Source organism: Protopterus annectens, chromosome 10.part0, assembly GCF_019279795.1.
Source record: "Protopterus annectens isolate FY-2018-M chromosome 10.part0, PAN1.0, whole genome shotgun sequence".
In the NCBI taxonomy this organism is placed as follows: Eukaryota; Metazoa; Chordata; order Ceratodontiformes; family Protopteridae; genus Protopterus; species Protopterus annectens.
Window position 1 is genome coordinate 987,655,570 of NC_056744.1, and position 19,716 is coordinate 987,675,285.

Below are 19,716 nucleotides of genomic sequence, written 5' to 3' on the forward strand. Positions count from 1 at the left end.
GCTGGTCTATCACCTTCTTTTGGTTTGCGCAATTTTTGGGGTGTCCCGCAAGGGACTCTCCAGTCTGTGTTCCATGATTAGAATCCACATGTGCACTGTGTACCCTCCCAGTTGTATCCTGCCTGTTGTCTGGGGAGCAGTGGACACTTTACACAACAAAACATCACTAACACAGCAGTCATCCATTCTCTGGTCAGAAATAAACCACACTATTACACATGCGCCACCCCCTACTGCTCTAGACACGTCCCGTATGTTGGCTCACTCCAAGTATATTCAGACATCCCAAGCTTATAGTCCTGGCACATACATTCATATAATGGTCAGGGTGTTCAATTAGTCTTCCATTTTAATGCTCGTCCGAATGGTGACTGGGACTGCCCTGTACCTGTTTGAAAGTCAGACTTAGCATGTGGACAAAGTTAGTTCCACTGTTAGCATCCTACCTGTGGTTGGAGATGCAGGAGGTTTGCTCACCTCTGGGCAGCTTGATATGACAGCACCAAATACTACGGGGGGTTCCGCTGCTGTTTCCCTTCACATTTGTTATGACTGCTTTATTGTGACCATGTTCATTCTTCATGGAGATACATATATATATATATATATATATATATATATATATATATATATATATATATATATATATATATATATATATCTGTCTGTACATACACATGCATATACACCTACATGCTTATTTACATTTCCCATACTGTTGAATGACCGCCACTTACCGTCGCACATACCTGCTTGTGTCTGCTTTAAAGTGCCTTAATCACCTATATCCAACTGACATTATTCTGGGCATCATATAAAATTAGCAGCCCTTGCATGGCACGGACCCGGGAACAAGAACAACATAGTCACTGGTTTTACCACTAAACCATCTGTGATACATTCTGTATGGATAGTAATTAGGATATATGACTTTACTACAGGCATTCCACAGTACTGGCAACAAATGTGACAGTCGGTTGGTGTACATGTGTATTTTTATTTTTTTTTATTTTTATTTATTTTACATTTGTTGACCGGGCTAGTCTAGCTGGAAGAATTTCCATTTTCAGTAGAGGCCCGGGGAGAAAAGCTCCACAAAGTGAGATACATTCTAAGAAGAAGTAAAAAAGTTTACACACACAAATTGTTATATAAAATGTACTAACAGTACTAATAATAATGAACATCTAAGAGTTAGTAATAGAGTTAGCAAGTAAAAACATATAAAAATAAAAATAAAAGATAACACTCTTATGTGTAAAATACTAGTACAGGAGTTAGTTACTATGACTCCATGCAGTTCAATTCTCAATTAACAAGTAGTGACAAAAGAATTGATTGGATTTATATGGAAAGGCGCATGAGGTAAGGGAAATAATGAGGATGGGAATAAGGGTTTTGTTGGGTAGTAATAGAGATAGACTAATCAGGTTTATGACAGGAGCAAAGCCAGTGATTTTGGAAATGCCTTTTAATGTTTTGTTTGAAGAGGGGCAATGAAGTTATCTTTGTTAAGCTAGTGGGTAACAAATTCCATTTTGACCCAATAGCATTGGTAAATAGAGAGTCACCAGCATTATTATTAGACTTTGTTGAACTTGTCAGAAGTTTGCTGGATGAGCGGAGAGAGTTGAGATTTTTATATGGGGTTATGAGTTGAGAGAGTATTGGGGTGTTATTAGGTTGGTATAGTATTTTATGGGCAATGCAGAGTTGATGGATTAAAAGATAGTTTTGAAACTCAGGCCAGCCTAGAAGTTGTAAGTTGAGGCAGTGATGAGTTCTATAGGGATTACCAGCAAAGCGGGCAATGTTATTATAGCAGGTTGTCAGTTTGCTAAGGCTGGTTTTTTGAGGTTAGTGAAGATAGATAGCATATAGAAGAGTTGATATAAGATGAGAGTGAGCAATCCTTGTTCTGGTAGGTGGTGTAAGAAAAGGTCTGATTCGATATAAGGATCCTATCTTTCTGTTAACTAACTTTATGGAGTTGTTAATGTGTAGGTCGAAAGAGAGTTTATTGTCAATTGTAACGCCTAATAATTTAGTTGAAGTGTCGCCTAACATAACAGTGGCTGTTCAAGAGATGGAGAAATTTAAAGGGAGGTTCTAGCTGTGGGAGAAAATAGAAGAAGTTTGGTTTTGGCATTTAGTAAGAGGAAGCGATTAGAGAACCATGTTTCTACTGTAGTGAATACTTTTTGGGTGAGAGAGGTTAGTTCTGGGGTAGAAGGAGCTGAGCAAATGAGTGTTGAATCATCTGCATATTGAATGCAGGTTGCTTGAGGGATTGTAGTTTGAAGATCATTAATGAAGATGGAAAAGAAGTGGGCCGAGGATAGAGCCTTGAGGAACCCCAATGGAAACAGGCAGTAGAGATGAGATGTGATTGTCCCAGAGAACAGCTTGTTTTCTGTCAGTGAGGTAAGATTTAAACCATTTAATAGCTGGGGGATCAAGTGAGATGGATTCGAGAGTATTAAGTAATAAGGGGTGGTTTACCATATCGAATGCTTTGGAGAGGTCAATGAAGAGGGTCAAGAGAGTAGGTTGTTGTTACGGTTCTGGTTTATAGTCTCTACAAAGGAAAGTAGGGCAGTGGTAGTACTGTGATGTGGTCTAAAGCCATGTTGGCAGTTAGCTATTATGTTATGTTTTGAGAGATATTGTACGAGTTGAAGGTGGATACATTTTTCCATAATTTTGGACAGCGGTGAGAGGAGGGCGATGGGCCTATAGTTGGAGTAGTCGGTTGAGTTTCCACCTTTGTGAAGAGGGATTATATGAGATACCTTCCATACTTCGGGATGATTCCTTCACTAATTGTCCTATTTATAAGAATAGATATGGGATATGCAACAACCTTACCAGCCTTTTGAAGGAAAACGGAAGGGAGTTTATCGGCAGAGGGGGTACAAGGTTCTAGCCCAAGAACTAGCCTGAGAATATGTCATGTGGGGATAGGCTGTAGGAAAAGTTAAAGAGGAGTTGGTTGGTTTACTCAGAGGACAGAAGTTGTTAGCATTAAGTTGTTTAGCTAGTGCTTGGATAGTTTCCGTGAAGAATGAGTTAAGAGCATCTGCAGTCTGTTGTGGGGTATCAGGGTCTGCATTTAGTGGGAAGGTGTTTTGGAAGTTCCTGGTGAGAGGAGTTTATTGATTGAGGACCAGAAAAGTTTAGAATTGTTAAGATGGGTTTGTTGAAGGTCAATGTAGAATTTCTTTTTATCAGCTATGACTGCTTTTTTAGTTAGATTTATATGCTGTCTAAAGAGTTGGAGATCTGTTTTATTTCTGTGGGATCTCCAGATGGCCCAGACTTTATTCCTAGCGAGAATAAGATTTTTAGTTTCATGGGAGAGCCAAGGGGCTGTATTGGATTTTATTCTAATAGCACGTTCTGGTGCATGTGTGTCAAGAATGGATAGAAATATTTTGTTAAAATGTAGTACTGCATCTTCAAGAGGAAGTGTTTTTAGTGGGTTCCAGTTACACGCGCTGAGTTCGGCTTGAAATAGGTCAGGATTAAAATGTTTTATGGTGCGTATTTTTCTAGTAGTGTGGGCATTTGGACAGTCAGTTTTCTCTTGTTATAAAAGTTAAGGAGTGGTCACTAACATCGTCTGGCAAGGTTCCTACTTTATAATTAGTTTTGGTCTGTTTATGAGTATCCAGTCTAAAATGCTTTCTCGATTAGTGTGTTTATTGAGCCTGGTAGTTAAGGTAATGGTTTGGGTGAAGCCGTGAAGGTTAATATGGGATGAAGGATAGTCTGCATTAATGCTATTCCAGTCTATGTTCAGGTCACCTAGAATGATGGTTTCCTGTGGATAAGTAGTTGATAAGCAACTAAGATAATCTTCGGTATTGGAATATTGTTACCAGGAGGCAGGTACAGACAGATGATATATATGGATTTTTTGGAATTTAATTGGAGTTTGGCTATGATGGATTCTATCTTGCTATCATGAGATGATAGGGGAGGAAGGTGAGTGATATTTAGGTGGTTTTTAAAAAGAATAGCAACACCACCACCTTTTCTTTTGGGACGATCGAGTCTTACTATGTTATAGCCTTGGGGAATTATTTCAGTGTCTTTAGTGGTAGGTTTTAGCCAGGTTTCAGAGAGGCATAGAATATCAAATGAATGTATGTGAAGGAGGGCATGTAGGTATGGTACTTTGTTGTTTAAGCTTTGGGTATTAAGATGTCCGATTAAGAAGCTGTTGTTGATTATGGGTGTATATACTGTATAGTACATGTTACTGTTCATATGTTTCTGAGAGGCATATGTATACATTTGCAAGTATACATATTTATGAATAGGACACATACTTGACAACTACTTATATGCATGTATGTGTGATGTGTAGCTATGCTAATATAAGTATGTACATTTATAGATATATGACTACATATCTGGGTTATACATGGCCATGTATATGAACAACCGCATACGGGAGGTACCTGTACCATTTGTATACAGGGGTTGTGTGCATCATTATGACGAGGAACCTGGACGGATTATACAATTTGTGGGCATGTACTATTTGGAAGATGGCTATGGGGAAGCTTCATGGGAACATGTGAAAGGTGCATATTCCCGATAATGCACGTGGGGATATGTGCATCACAGTCAGGTGTTTAATCCCAGGACGTAGGTTCTGCAGGACCGGGTGGAGGCTGAGCAGGGTTGTGGACAAGTACTACTAATCTGACTTGTGCCCGGATGTCAACGGGGTGGACATTGGGTTATGCCACAAAGTCTAATCTTGAGAACAGTCACTTATCCCATGAGGTTTGTCCAAAAATTTTGGATGACGAACCCCATTCTTCTGATTATTTGAAAATGTGGTAGGGTTATGCATGCATGGGATACCTAGTTTGCAAGCCTGAGACTGCCTAGGGCACGCCTTCATTAATATGCATATGGGGCTGCTGCGCCATCTCTATGCCACACGGTTGGTGCAAGGCTAACGCCGTCCTTGCGCCGAGCTTTACGAATCCCATTTTTTTTTGACCAGTTAATGCTTTAAAACACTGTTTAGTTTTTTACTGACATTTAATTGCTAAGAAGGTCCAACTGGGTAGAAGGCCATTTTCAGTGGAGGCCCAGGGAGAAAAGATCCAAATTATTACAAAATGTTTTAAGAACAATAATTTTACAATCTTCAAAAATAAAGCAAAAACATCTGCTGTTTAAATAATTACAACAAATTAGGTATAATATATAAACATTGATTAAGAATTGAAATAAGGTATATTACAATCATTTAATATTTAGAGAAATTTTAGACAGTTTGTAGAAAAATTAAAGGTAAGTTAATCTAATACAAATAGCATTTGCAGTATGAAGTGAGGAAAAAAACAGTATTATGATATATTTAGAGAGAAAGTCAGGGAAAAGAATTAGATAGCAGTAAGGAAGTAAGTGAAGAAGGGAGAGTAAGGCAGTATAACAAATGAAAAGGTACTTGTTCACATTTAGGCATGTAGTTTATCCTGGTTTTGAGCAAGAAGGGAACCAGATTTTAGCTAGGAAGTATTTCACATTGATTTTGAAAGATAGGAGGGAAGGTATAGACCTGATGGCTACAGGTAAGGAGTTTCAGCCCTTAGCAACCTTGTGCAGGAACAGGCAATGCACAGCAGATTTGCTAGGTTTATAGACAGACAGGAGTTTTTGATCACTGGATCTCAATGGATCTCAATGGCCAACTGAGAACATAGTTGTATACAATGTTTTTAGTGCTGGACAGTCAGGTGGATGCTGGATAATTTTATAGGTGGTGAGAAGTAGTATATATGTTAGTTGATGTGGCAGTTCTAACCAGTTTAGGCTTTTCATTGCTATAGTGAGTGAGTTCTGAAAGGGCTATGTGCTACAAATTTTAGCAACTTTGTTATAGCAATGTTCAAGTTTTAATTTTTGTGAAACCTGGATAGGAATACCATAAAGAAAAGTGGGGAGGAGATAAGTAGTGGCAAGTGTAGTTTTAGTTGTGTCAGTGAGAAACCTTTGGGGTCTATAGATCATTCCTACTTTTCCATCAGTTTTTCTTATACAAATTTGTATATGCAGGTTAAATGTAAGATTGTCATTCACTATCACCCCTAATAGTTTGCTATGAGAAGTGACTTCAATGGCTGCATTATCAACAGAGAGGACTTTACATTTTATTTTTTCATGAGTGAGGCATTTGGGAAAAAGTAGTTTTGTCCATTTTTGGTTTGAGCCTGAGTTGTGAGTTATAAAGCAATGTTTCAGTGGCTGTTAACGCTTCCTGAGTAATTTTTTGGAGGTGCACCATGTTGTCAGATGTGCATATGAGAGTGGAATCATCTACATATTCTATTAGGGTGGTGGCCTGTTGTATGGCTGTATAGAGGGTGTTGGTTAAAATGTTAATAAGAATGAGACCAAGGATAGGGCCTTATGGTATACCAAGGAGGTAAGGAGACAGCATGGAGTGCCATTTTACTGACTGATACCTACCGGATCGGTAGCTTTTGAACCACAGAAGGATGGGCTGAAATAGACCTAGGGAGGACATTTGAAGTAGATGTTTGCCATGACAAACTGTGTAGAAGGCTTTAGACAAGTCTAGTAATAATGAAGAGACTAGTTTATTGTTATCTCTAGATTTATTGACAGTATCTACATAGGTTAGAAGGACAGTGCTAGTACTATGGGAAGGATGAACGACGTGTTGTGTAGGGGATCAGAGTTCTTCCTGCAGGAGATAGTCTAGCAACATTTTCAAGTATTTTGGTAAGAGGAGATAACCTTACTATAGGTATAATGTTATTAATGTCTGTTGAATTTCCTTCTTTGTGCAGAGGGATAATGAGTGACTTTTTCCCGCGATAGGTAATGTGGGATTCCTAGATTGACCTATTTGTAAGGACTGAGACAGGATAGGCAATGTTATTGGCTATTATTTTTAGGTACTTGCTTGGAAGCAGCTGAAGAAGAGCACAGTTTAAGTTTGTTTAAGAGTAGTTTTATATAGGATGTGGGCACTGATTTGATGGTGAAAGTGCATGCGGTGATATGTGGCTTTTGGACAGGGTTGAAATTAGATACTGAGGAATCTTAAGTTAGAGATGCTATACTATCAATAAAATAAGAGTTGTACTGTATTGCAGTTTTGAGTAATGAGTTATCTGGAGAGGAGTTTGGGTTGAATTTTTGGTGGTAATTAAGATTTCTTTAATGGATGTCCAAATTTTATATTTTTTATTTTTATTATTCTGAAAATTATTATAGTATACTTTTTGTCTTCATTATTTGCTCTTTAGTTCAATTGTGAAGCATTCTGAAGTTTTCAAGATATTGAGGTGTTTTATATTTCTTAAAAATGGAATATAGTTAAAGGACAATTTGTTCAAATACAAAGGTTAACTATGGGTTTTGGGTTGAATTTTTGGCGGGATGTAATATTTCTTTAATGGATGGCTACATTTTTTTTATTTTATATTTTTTATTATTCTCAAAATTATTATAGTATGGTTTTTTTGTCTTCATCATTTGCTTTTTAGTACAATTGCAAAGTACTCTGAAGTTTTCAATATATTAAGGTGTTTTATATTTTTGTCATTCTTTTCATCCTTTTTCTTTATCCTCCATTAGCATTCTACTCTTTGGATAGTTCAATTGCATTGTTTGTTTTCAGTCTCTCCCTTCTAGGAGGTGCAAGGCTATTTAGGCTATTTAAAAAAGTTGTATTTAATTCAGTTGCAGCATTGTCTAATGGGAGGTATTTAGGAAGTTCCAGTTAATAGACGACAGTGTAGCAATGAACATTTCTTAGTTAAACTTGGAGAGGTTATATGTTGTTTTATAAATATGCTGTTTAACTGGATATGTGAAATGCCTGGTCACATAGATTGGGAGATGATCACTGAGACAGTCTGACAGTGTACCAGTGACTATACTATGACAGAATTTCATTAGAATTTTTAGAAAATAAATCTGCATGGAACACTATGGAAATAAATGGTGTTTGTTTGTTGTTTGATATTGATTTCACATAAAAATTGTTTGTGTTTGAAAGCAACATTTCCCAGCAGGTTAATGGAGTGGTCACAGGTACACCAATGTACTTTGTACATGCAAATTTAATTTTGACAAGTTGGAAGGATTATTTTTATACAAACACATTTTTCTAGACACAAAGTGGTTTTCTATAGTTGTTTTATAGACAATTTATTTACTTATTTATTTTTGACAAGGAGTAGATTAATAGAGCTTAGTTCCTTTTGGGAGGACTTAGAATGAAGTCCTTTTTTAAGATTTACATTTATTAAATCCATGTCTCACTTTATTTCTTAGATATTAATATTTATTGGGATAATATTTGAATACATTTATTTATTTATTCATTTATTTATTTATTTTATTTGCAGTTTGTTAACTGGGAATGTCCATTGGGGCAGTATGAGCCCTTTTTCAGTGGAGGCCTGGGGAGAAAAGCTCCATGCACATACATACAGAAACAATACAAGTAACAGTCACATCAAAATTCATACAGAGTAATACAGAAATAAGTCAGCAGAAGTTATTACAAACAAGTTCACAATACCATCAATCAATCACATACAAATTAACACAGGGTATTACAGAAATAAAAGTCAGCAGAAGTTATTAAAAGCAAATAAAAAATAACAAAACTGTATAGTTTGCCAAAGTTATAGGTTTATGGTGCGTTAAGCATTAAGATTTATGGGAGGTAGATAACCTGTAACATTTAAAGTGAAAAAAGACAAAAAGAGGGAGAGTATGAAGTTAAAAGAGTCTGGAGAAGGAGGAAGAACAGGATGTCTGAGTGGAAGATAAAGTTTTGAGAAGGTATACTTGACAGCAGTGGAAGTAAAGCATATAGATGAATATTTTCCTTAAAAAAAGGAATATAGTTAAAGGACAATTCATTTAAATACCAAGGTTAACTGTGGTTAACTATGGACAGTGCAGATTTACAAAACAAATGCATGACATTAACCAGTATGTTTATTGAAAATTGTTATTCTAGTAATGTATTTAAAGAAGTGTGCAATGGCATCAACAATCTAGCCAAAGTTCCAAGCAATTTTACATCAGTTAGATAAACTTTTCAATGGGGAAAATAAATTATGCATTTTGTCTGATAGTTTCAATGAATTCTCATAGCGTGAAACAAACTTCAGCATTAGACAAATGAAAATATTTTGCGAAATCAAAAATATTATGGAAAAAAAGAGCCTAAATTTGTGTGCAGAAAGAGGTTTAAACCCAAAGTAGTTCCAGTTCGATAAGCAAGTTAGATATTTTCCCTTTGTGACTTGTCCCCAAAGTTGGTTTATGAATATTTTGCCATATGCTGTTAAAAGTATCACAAATACTTTTTAAATAAATAAATGATTGGCAGCTTGTATGACCTGAGAAGCATGATATGTTGAACAGATGAGTAGAACATTGGCAGAATGCACGTATGAACATAATTATGCCATTAAGCATAAAGATATGAAGAATGCATTAGCAGTTTTTATAATGCTACAGAAAGTAAAAATGGATGTTAGGAGAGAAGATTTTGAGAAGCTGGTGTAAAATAGGGAACTGTTTTGGCAAATTATCTTGGTGGCTATATTTCTACCAGGTTTAATTGATGTGATTAGTAATAAAAACATTTTCAATTCTAGACATTTACCATACAATTTTTTGTTATGTAAATAAGCTATTTGTGCGACTATTGTTAATTTGATAATCACATGACTTGTGTTATGTATGTATATATATATATATATATATATATATATATATATATATATATATATATATATATATATATATATATAGATCCCTATCATATGATATAAACCTCATTTGACTGAAACTCATTTGACTGAGAGCATAAGACTGAAATTTCAGAAAATTTCAAAAGACTGTAAAGTCACTTGACTGAAACCCATAATACTTAATTTCAACATTCTAAATTTTAAACTGGACAATATAAAACCAGACTAGGTGGGGGGCTACGCCTCCCACACTACCCATAACTATATATACTAACTCCAGGATAGCACTACATTGGGGGAAAAGGACATAGTACTGGCAGCATGTAGACTACTGTAAGGTACATGAAAGGTATATGCCCTTTTCCCCACTGTAGTGCTACAAATGCCTCATGTACACTGACAACCCTCTCCTCCTCCCACATAACACAAATACTTGCGAGAGATGCAGCTATTTAGCCAAACTGGAGGCTGAGCTCTCTCAACTCAGGACTGGCAAGACCAGACAGGAGGAGAAGGCAACTACACACACCACAAAACCAGTCTCACATAAAGCTATCACAACAATGAATCAAACACATAAACACACAAAGTCATACTCGGAGGCTCTGAGCAAAAATTTACCTAAACAGCAGAGGCCTCCGAAGCAGACATCCAAGCAACTGCCACCTCATGACACACCACAGGCAACACATAAACCACAAAATCAGTGTGCAAAGCAGTCACAGCCCTTAAGGCCAAATACAACACCAAATATACTTGTCATAGGTGACTCCATAGTCAGACACACTGACGTCCCACTCACCAGGCTGAACAAGGAGACAGTCACAGTAAGCTGCCTATCAGGCGCTAGAATCCGCCACATAACACAAGCACTCAGGTCACTCCACAGCGAGTACAAATATGACACAGTCATTGTCCATGCTGGTGTGAATGATCTGAGACGTACCTCCCTAGACTACATGAAAAGAGACATAGAGGAGCTCTCTGATTATGTAGCCCAGGCAGGTATGACCCTGACCCTGAGCAGTATCCTTCCTTCACCAAGAATGATGCCACAACATAGAGACAAGATGATCAGCTTTAACAATTGGCTTAATTTCTGGTGTCATTCAAAGGGGATCCAGTGTCTGTCTGCCTGGGATGACATGCTTGCCAAGCCACGCTGCTTCGCAAGGGACGGCTTGCACCTGTCACGCCTGGGATTCCGGATATTGGCTAAGGCTCTTGCCACCCCCATAGTGCCTTTTTTAGGCAAGGCTCAAATTCTAAACCTACCACCCTAGAAAACAAAAATGGGAAGAAACTAAGGGTAATGCTGCTCAATGCCAGAAGTCTAAATCTCAAAATGCACACTCTCGAGGCCCTTCTCAGTATGGAGAACATCGATGTCTGTGCTGTGACTGAAACCTGGATCAAGGCTCCTGAGAGCACCCCGGCACTATCAGGTTTTACCTCATATCATGCGTTCCGGCCCCAAAACCCGGACCAAACCACAAAAGGAGGGGGTGTATCCATATTCATCAAGGATACCCACACCTCCAGGTTGGTGGCAACGCACGAAGCATTGGAAACCATCCAGGTGCAATTAACCATAGGCAAAACTGCTCTACAATTTGTAGCATGCTACAGGCCACCCTCTCAAACTCAGGAACCCCACACAGCCTTCCTGAAGACACTGGAGGGTATAAATGTATCTCCAAACACCATTATATTGGGTGACTTCAACTACCCGAATATAGACTGGGAACATTACTCAAGCCCCAACTTTCTAGCCCAAAGGTTCCTGGAGTTCATAAATTCAAATGCCATGGAACAACTAGTCACCATTCCCACAAGAGGAGAAAATATACTAGATCTCATCATCACAAACATGGAGACAAAATGCTCCACACCGGAAGTATATCCCTCATTGGTGAGATCAGATCACAAACTTATCTCACTGGAAATCCACATCCCGCCCCCACCCCAAACAAAAAAGACCACAGTGAAGAACTTCTCTAAAGCAAACTTCACACTACTCAAGACTGGTGTGGTATGCTTCAAGGCCCCCGAGCCAGTGGAAACCACAACCCAAGCTGCGGAAGCCCTTACAAATGCCTTCTATGAACACCTCCAGGACTGCATGGATCAGGCAATCCCTAATAAAACCAAGACTCTTTCCACCAAGGGCAAACGTCCAGTCTGGTGAACCCCAGCCATAAACAAACTTTACAATAAGAGGAGAAAGCTGTTACATGATAGAGCAAAATCCATAAAAGAGAAGACACCCTTGATCATTATTAGTAAAAAATACGAGCACTCATAAAATCATCCAAGGCCAAATTTGAGAGAAAAATTGCAATAGATTCAAAAGACAATCATAAGGCCTTCTTCAGCTATGTTAGAAACCTGGGTGGAAACTCCCAGATATGCGCAGAATTAGTCCAAAATGATACAAAAATCACTGAACCCATAGACATTGCCAACATACTGGCAGACAGGTTCAGTGCAAACTTCACCCCTCCCCCAAAAGGAGAGATAACTATCCCAGCGGAGTGTAGCCTCCCAGACATCTCTAATGCACAGGTGAAAGCTGCTCTCTCTAAAGCTAAAAACACAGCATCAATGGGACCGGATGGTGTCCCCAGCTGTGTGCTACATGAACTCAACGAGGAACTAAACCCGCATATAAGGCAGCTGTTTAATCTTAGCCTTACCACAGGATACGTGCCCAAGGAGTGGCGTACGGCAACTGTGGTCCCACTCCACAAAGGCGGTACCTCTACGGACCCTGGAAATTTCCACCCCATAAGCTTAACAAGCCTGGTCTGCAAAGCTATGGAGAGGATCATAATGGAACTCATAAACAAAGACATAGGGGACTTGCAGACATTGGACCCGACCCAGTTTGGCTTTGTCAAGGGCAGATCATGCCTTTTGAACTTGGTCGACTTCTTCGAAACAGTCACCAAGGCCATTGATGAGGGAAAGGCAGTCCATACAGCCTACCTTGACCTTGCAAAAGCTTTCGACACAATACCCCACTCGGGTATTATAGAGAAACTTACCAGCTTAAATGTAAACCCATATGTCACAAGATGAGTTGCAAACTGGCTAAAGGACAGAACCCACAGGGCTAGAGTTGCTGGTGCCATGTCAGACTCCAAGCCGGTCACAAGTGTGGTCCCACAGGGCTCAGTCCTTGGCCCCCTGTTGTTCGGCATCTACTTCTCAGAAGTACGGCAAACATAGGAGGACTATGGCTGATAAAGTTTGCAGATGACTGCAAACTGGGCGCCATAGTGGAAAGTACATCGGACACATATATCCTTCAGAGGGGTCTCACGGAAACTGATAACTGGTGCCAGAGCCATGGCCTGAAGTTAAATGCCAAAAAATGTATAGTCATACCATTCGGGAAAAACAAGGTAACCCCAAGCTACCATATAGGTGGCAATCCATTAAGCACAGAAGAGGTTATCAGGGACCTGGGGACCCAGGTTGACAGTGGCCTTTCTTTTGACACTCACATTGCTAAAGTGGTTAGAAAGACCTTCTACATTGCCCACCTGATCATGAAGGGATTCACATCCAGATCAAGTGAGGTCATTGTTCCCCTGTACTCTTCACTTATCAGACCAATGATCGAGTACAATGCCCCATTCGGGATGTATCTCACCTGACACCTGCAGCAATTGGAGAGACCCCAAAAGTTCCTCACCAAAAGGATAAAGGGACTCCAAAATCTGTCATATGCTGCCAGACTGAAGAAACTCCAGCTCTATTCAGTCGCATACCGCCTGCTCAGAGGTGACCTGTGCCTGACATACAAGGCCATGTCCAACCCGGAATTAATGGACATGCTCCACCTCAAAAAATCCAAATCTACCAGATCCACTAGAGCAAGCGATTTAAACCTTAGCACGGATATAAATAGGACATGCTGGAGGGATAGATTTGTCACCCAGAGACTCCCTATGCTGTGGAATAAAATCCCAGTCCATGTGAGGCAGAGCACCTCGATGGCTCTGTTCAAGAGAAATCTTGACCGGTGCATGGGAGATCGTAGGTTTACCCCGGGAATCATCTCTGTGTCACTGCTGGACAGAGGCACAACAAACTAATGGGCACAGTATTTTTTAACATAAAGGGGTGGCGTAAGCCACAAAACTTTGGGCTAGGCTTATAAATGCCTTAGGGCAGATAGCCTAGTATAAATCTATGAACCTATGAACCTATATATATATATATATATATATATATATATATATATATATATATATATATATATATATATATATATATAGTGGGGGGCACAGTCTCCTACATTGGGGATGTGGGGAGCATAGCCCCCCACCAAGTCTCTTTTCATATGGTTCATTTTACAATTTAGTATGCTGAAATTCAGTATTATGGGCTTCAGTCTTATGGGTTTCACTCAAGTGACTTTTCAGTCTTTTGATATTTCAGTCTTATGGTTTCATTGAAATGCATTTCAGTCAAATGAGGCTTCTATCATATGACAAGGATCTCAATATATATATATATATATATATATATATATATATATATATATAATGTATATACATATACACACACACACACACACACACACACACACACACACACACACACACACACACACACACACATATCCATATACATATCTATTGTTATCTTGATGAAGCTCTAGATAAGAATAAGAAAGGAACAAATGTTGTAAATTTTATTTGAGCATCTCCAAGGTGTTTGTACAAGTCACATAGCTTGACAGTGCTCCTGGGTTTCCCTGAAAAGGGGTACTTTTGCCCTGTGGGCTTATCCAGTTTTCAAATGAGAAAAAAATAAAAAATATATATATGTCAAGAGAGTACCTCCAAGACAATTAAAGACTGAAAAAGATCTGGGTATAAAAATGACCCTTAGGCTGAGCCATGCTATGCAACATGAGTGATGAGTCACATTATTTGGGATGTAAACCCCAGGGTCCCCCCTTCCTTGATTAGAGCTGTGGGATGGCCTAGAGTTTCAGGAAATGATTTGCTACCATTGAACCCTAAGAAGTTTGCAGCCTTGCTCACTTCAAAGATTTCAGTTAGCTAGGTCACAGAAAAGAAATATACCTGTTTCAAATGATTTAATAAAAAATGGATACCCTTTTCTGTAAGCTTATTTACCCATTCCTCCCATCCTAGAAACAACAGAAAATGTGTTCTTAATGTCCAGCATTCATAAAAAATCATGTTTAGCATTGAATATCACCACGGAGTATCCTTATATCTTTATCTCCTTTCACATAGCAGGCAGTTGTCTAATACATATTTTGCCTGTTCATAGTCATAGAGCTTTTTTATTTTATGACAAGTGGTTTTCATCCAACACTATTGGTAACATTTCCAGTAAACTAGATATCTAATTTAGAGAATGTTGTCCTGTTGGATAGTGGTGAACTGGTTAATACATCACCCTCTCGTTAAGTGAGTGCCTGTCAGTTGCTTGATTTTGATTCATTTAGTTATGAATGCATACATTTTGGTACTTGGGCCTGTCACTGTACTCTTTGTGTGAAGTCCAGGAACCTTGGAGTTAGAATCCTGGAGTGGGCATGGGGTTGCAGCGGCCTGTTCTGCTACAAGAATATATATTTTTTTTATTCAAACACGTGGTGTTTGCAGTAAACTGCACAGTACTGAATATGTTTGTGCAAACCTTTTTTGTATTTGAACTGTGAAGATGCATGCACATGTAGCCAGTCACTGTGGTCTTGACCAGTGTAATTTTGAGAAGACATAGTGGAACCTTTTCTGTTGTCTTGTACTGATATAAACTATTTACTTCTGTGACTCCTGTCATTGTACACATACAGTCTGACTGATACAAAGATCTCAAATGTGGAGAGTTAACTTCACTGAACCTGTAAAGTCTGACTTATCTTCAGGTCAGGTGAATGATTCACTGTAGCATTAATCTAGAGATATCAATATAATTCCACCAGTATATAGCTGACAGTAAAGGTCATATATGGAAAATAATATTAATTCTGGAGGTTATGAAGGAGAAAAGTAGTGGGCAGATTGACAGTAAACATCTAACGTTATCAGGATGGAAATTTAAAAGAGTGAACCTGGCTAGGACAGGGGCTCAAAACACTGGACATGTGCACTGTGGACATGAAGTAATATGCTGTAGTATCATGCTTAATCAGGAAAAGGTGTCTGTTGTTGAACTGTAAACTAAAGTCAGAAGTGGTAGAAGTTTGTGTGTCAACTAGCAGGCAAAGCTTTAAGGTTTGCACTAGGAAACAATACTTCACGGAGAAGAAAAGATTTCAATTAACTTGTTAGACACAGTGGTCAGGGACTTCAACAGTATGTGGAACATATTTTAAAAAGGTGCAAAACGGGAAGACGTAGCACAAGAATAATTGTAACACTTGTGTATTTCAACACAACAGGTATCTTCTGCTGGTATCATTGTGTATATTTAAGTCTATGTGTAAAATCCAAAAATCAGGAAGAACTTGTTTTGCAATGAATAGAACTGCCATGATCTTTGGTAAAGAGTACCATTTGTTAGCTTAATCTCCATGATCCGTGCATTATTTTCACTTTCAAGTTATTTAGTGCACATGTCCACATTTTTATGTATTTAAGTATGTATATATGCATGTATGTATGTATGCATGTATGTATTTATGTATATATGTGCTTAATTTGGGTGTGCCTGTATTCCTGTAGTGCAAGGTATACAATTCCTGAACTGTGTAGTTCCCGTAACGAACTGTAAAGGTTACATTAGGCTTCTTTGTTGTGTAAATATCAATGTCTGTCAAAGTGGCTGCTAATTTGCCCAGGGGCATGGTGAAGCCTATATCATAGTCTACAGCTGCAAGGTTTGGGTATTCTCCAATACCATCTAAAGTGGATAGTATTATGGCAGTTGGAAGACAGTAGTCAAAAAATAAAGAATTGACTGTGAAATCATTGCAAAAACTTTGTGCAAAGCTTTAGTATTAAACTGTTTGACATGATGAATCTGCAAAATGTACATCCTTTTTGTATGCAGTTATTGATATGCAGTAATCTGATAGGATGATGCCATTCTTGACAGGTGTGTGTATGCGTGTGTGTGTGTGTGTGTGTGTGTGTGTGTGTGTGTGTGTGTGTGTGTGTGTGTGTGTGTGCACGTGTGTGTGTGTGTGTGTGTGTGTGTGTGTGTGTGTGTGTGTGTGTGTGTGTGTGTGTGTGTGTGTGGTTAGGTACCAGGCTTCAGCTGGAAATACTCACTTGGGATTCAGATCTGCATATTTTTGTATAGTTTTACATTTTTTTGAGTGGTTTGGATTTGTCCATGCATATGCTAGTCAGTTTCTCCACCTGTATATATTCATTTATCCTTCCTGCTTGTTGTTTAGTTTAGCAGTTCTTTCTACTCAGTGCACTTAAAAGATACAGAATGTTGCTCATGACATGATGACAACAGAATGCAGAACTTAAATGCTTTGCTCACTTTCACTGTGACTATATAACTTGGCCCTATTTTGTTTTGATATCAGTATGATTATTATAGATTCATGGGCTCATAGGAGGTTACTAGGCTATTGACCCTAGAGCCCTTACAAGCCTAGCCATATTTATCCCAAGTTGCCCCAATTGTCGGTGGTTAGGTGAGTGAAGTTCACAGAGGTAAGGGTCTATGATAGGTAATACCGACTTCTTCTGTCCAGGAGGGACATGGGCACCACACCAGGCAAGAATTTGCAGTCACCCATCCATTGATGTAGGTTGCTTTTTAAAAGGGTCAGGGATAGGGTCTGTTTCATGTGAATTGGAAGCTTGTTCCAGAGAAGAGGCAATCTCTGGGAGATTCATCTATCTCTCCAGCATGACCTGTTCATGTCAGAGGCTAGGTTAAGATTTCTTAAGAGAATGACACTCCTGCAGTTTGATATACGGATGTGTAGTATTTCCATCAGGGCCAGATCAGAGACTGCCTTGTAAGCCAGGCACAGGTCACCCTTTAGCAACCTGTAGGAGACAGAATGCAGAGACAGGGCTTACAATCTTTCTGCATAAGACTTGTTTTGTGTACCCTGTAATTTCTTGGTGAGAAACCTCTGTGGTCTCTCTGATTAACAATACAACAACCTAACTTAGGAAGCTCTGACCATCTTACCATCATGTTTCTACCAGCCTACAAACTGTCTCTGATCAGAAAAAAGCCCACAGTTAAGCAAATCAGGTCTGGCATGAGGGGGCTTTGGAATGTCTCCAAGACTGCTTTGATAGTACCTTCTGGGACATTTTCCAAGCGGCAGCTATGTCAGATGAGCAGGTGAATATAGTTGATTACATGGAAGCAGTAATAGCTTACATCACTAAGTGTGTTGATGATGTAGCTGACATCAAAAGGATTATAATCAGAGCAAACCAAAAGCCGTGACTCAACAACAAAGTCTATGATCTCCTGAAGGGAAGAAATGCAGCATTCAGGGCCAAGGACAATGACGGTCTCAGCAAAGCTAGAGCAAACCTAAAAAGGGGCATTAAAGAGACCAAGAAGGACTATGGAAAGAAATTACAAAGTCAGTTTGCAGACATGAGGCACACCAGGAGTCTCTGGAAAGGGATACAACAGAATACTGACTATAAAACCAGGTCATCTCAGTGTGAAGACAACATTGCATCCCTGGACAGGGTGAACTCCTTCTTTGGCAGGTGTGAAGAGAAGAACAGCGTGGCTGCTACAAGGCTATCTATCGACCAGGAGGAGGAGCTTCTCAGCCTTAACTCCAGTGAAGTGAGATCTCAGCTTAAAAAGTTGAACCCCAGGAAGGCTGCTGGTCTTGATAAAATACTGGGCAAAGTACTTAAAGGCTGTGTGCAGACCAACTAAGCTAATCCAGCCTGCCTGAATGATTACAGGCCAGTTGCTCTAACTTCAAATGTCAAAAAAAGCTTTGCGACGCTAATTAAAAGACATCTGTTGGCAAACCTTCCATCCACCTTTGTCCCTCTACAGTTCACTTATCAGACTAACAGATCCACTGTGGATGCTATTTCAATGGCACTCCACCTCTCACTTGATCATCTGGAGGGAAGAAATAACTATGTCATGCTGTTGTTTTTTTACTTCAGCTTGGCATTCACTACACTGGTTTCAATGCAACTTATTGACAAGCTTGTACGTCTGGGAGTTAGCAAGCTCATGTGCAACTGGGTCCTCGACTTCTTGACGAACAGACCTCAGAATACATGTACGGGCAACACCTCAGGATGCATAATACTCAACACCGGTGTTTCTCAGGGTTGTGTGCTAAGCCCCCTGTTGTTCAATGTCCTCACCCATGACTGTTCTGCAAAACACAATACCAATCACATGAACTTTGCAGATACTATGGTTGTGGGCCTCATCAAAGGGGATGATGAAAGAACTTACAGAGATGAGGTCTACTCATTGACTGGAGTGCTAAGAACAACCTTGACCTGAATGTCAATAAAACAAAAGAAATCATTATAGACTTCAGGAAATGGTAAACAACACACTTACTGCTCATGATAAATGGTGAAGAGGTGGAAAGGGTCAAATCTATAAAGTTTTTAGGGGTGCACATTACGGAGAATCTCTCTTGGACTGTGAACACTGAACAGTTGGTCAAAAAAGCACACCAATGTCTCCACTTTGTCAGAAAGCTTAAAACAGCAAAGGTACCACCTACTGTTCTCACAACACATTATACAGAGGAGCAGTTGAGAGCATTCTCACTAGCAGCTTCACAGTTTGGTTTGGGAACAGTACAACAGCAGAAAGAAAGAAGCTACAGACAGTGGTGCAAGTAGCCAAAAAAATCATGGGAACCAGCTTACCAACAATCCAGGATCTCTTCGCAGCAAGAAGCATTAAATGTGCATCCAAAATAATTAATAACCCCTCTCACCCTGCACATGGCTGGTTTACACAACTG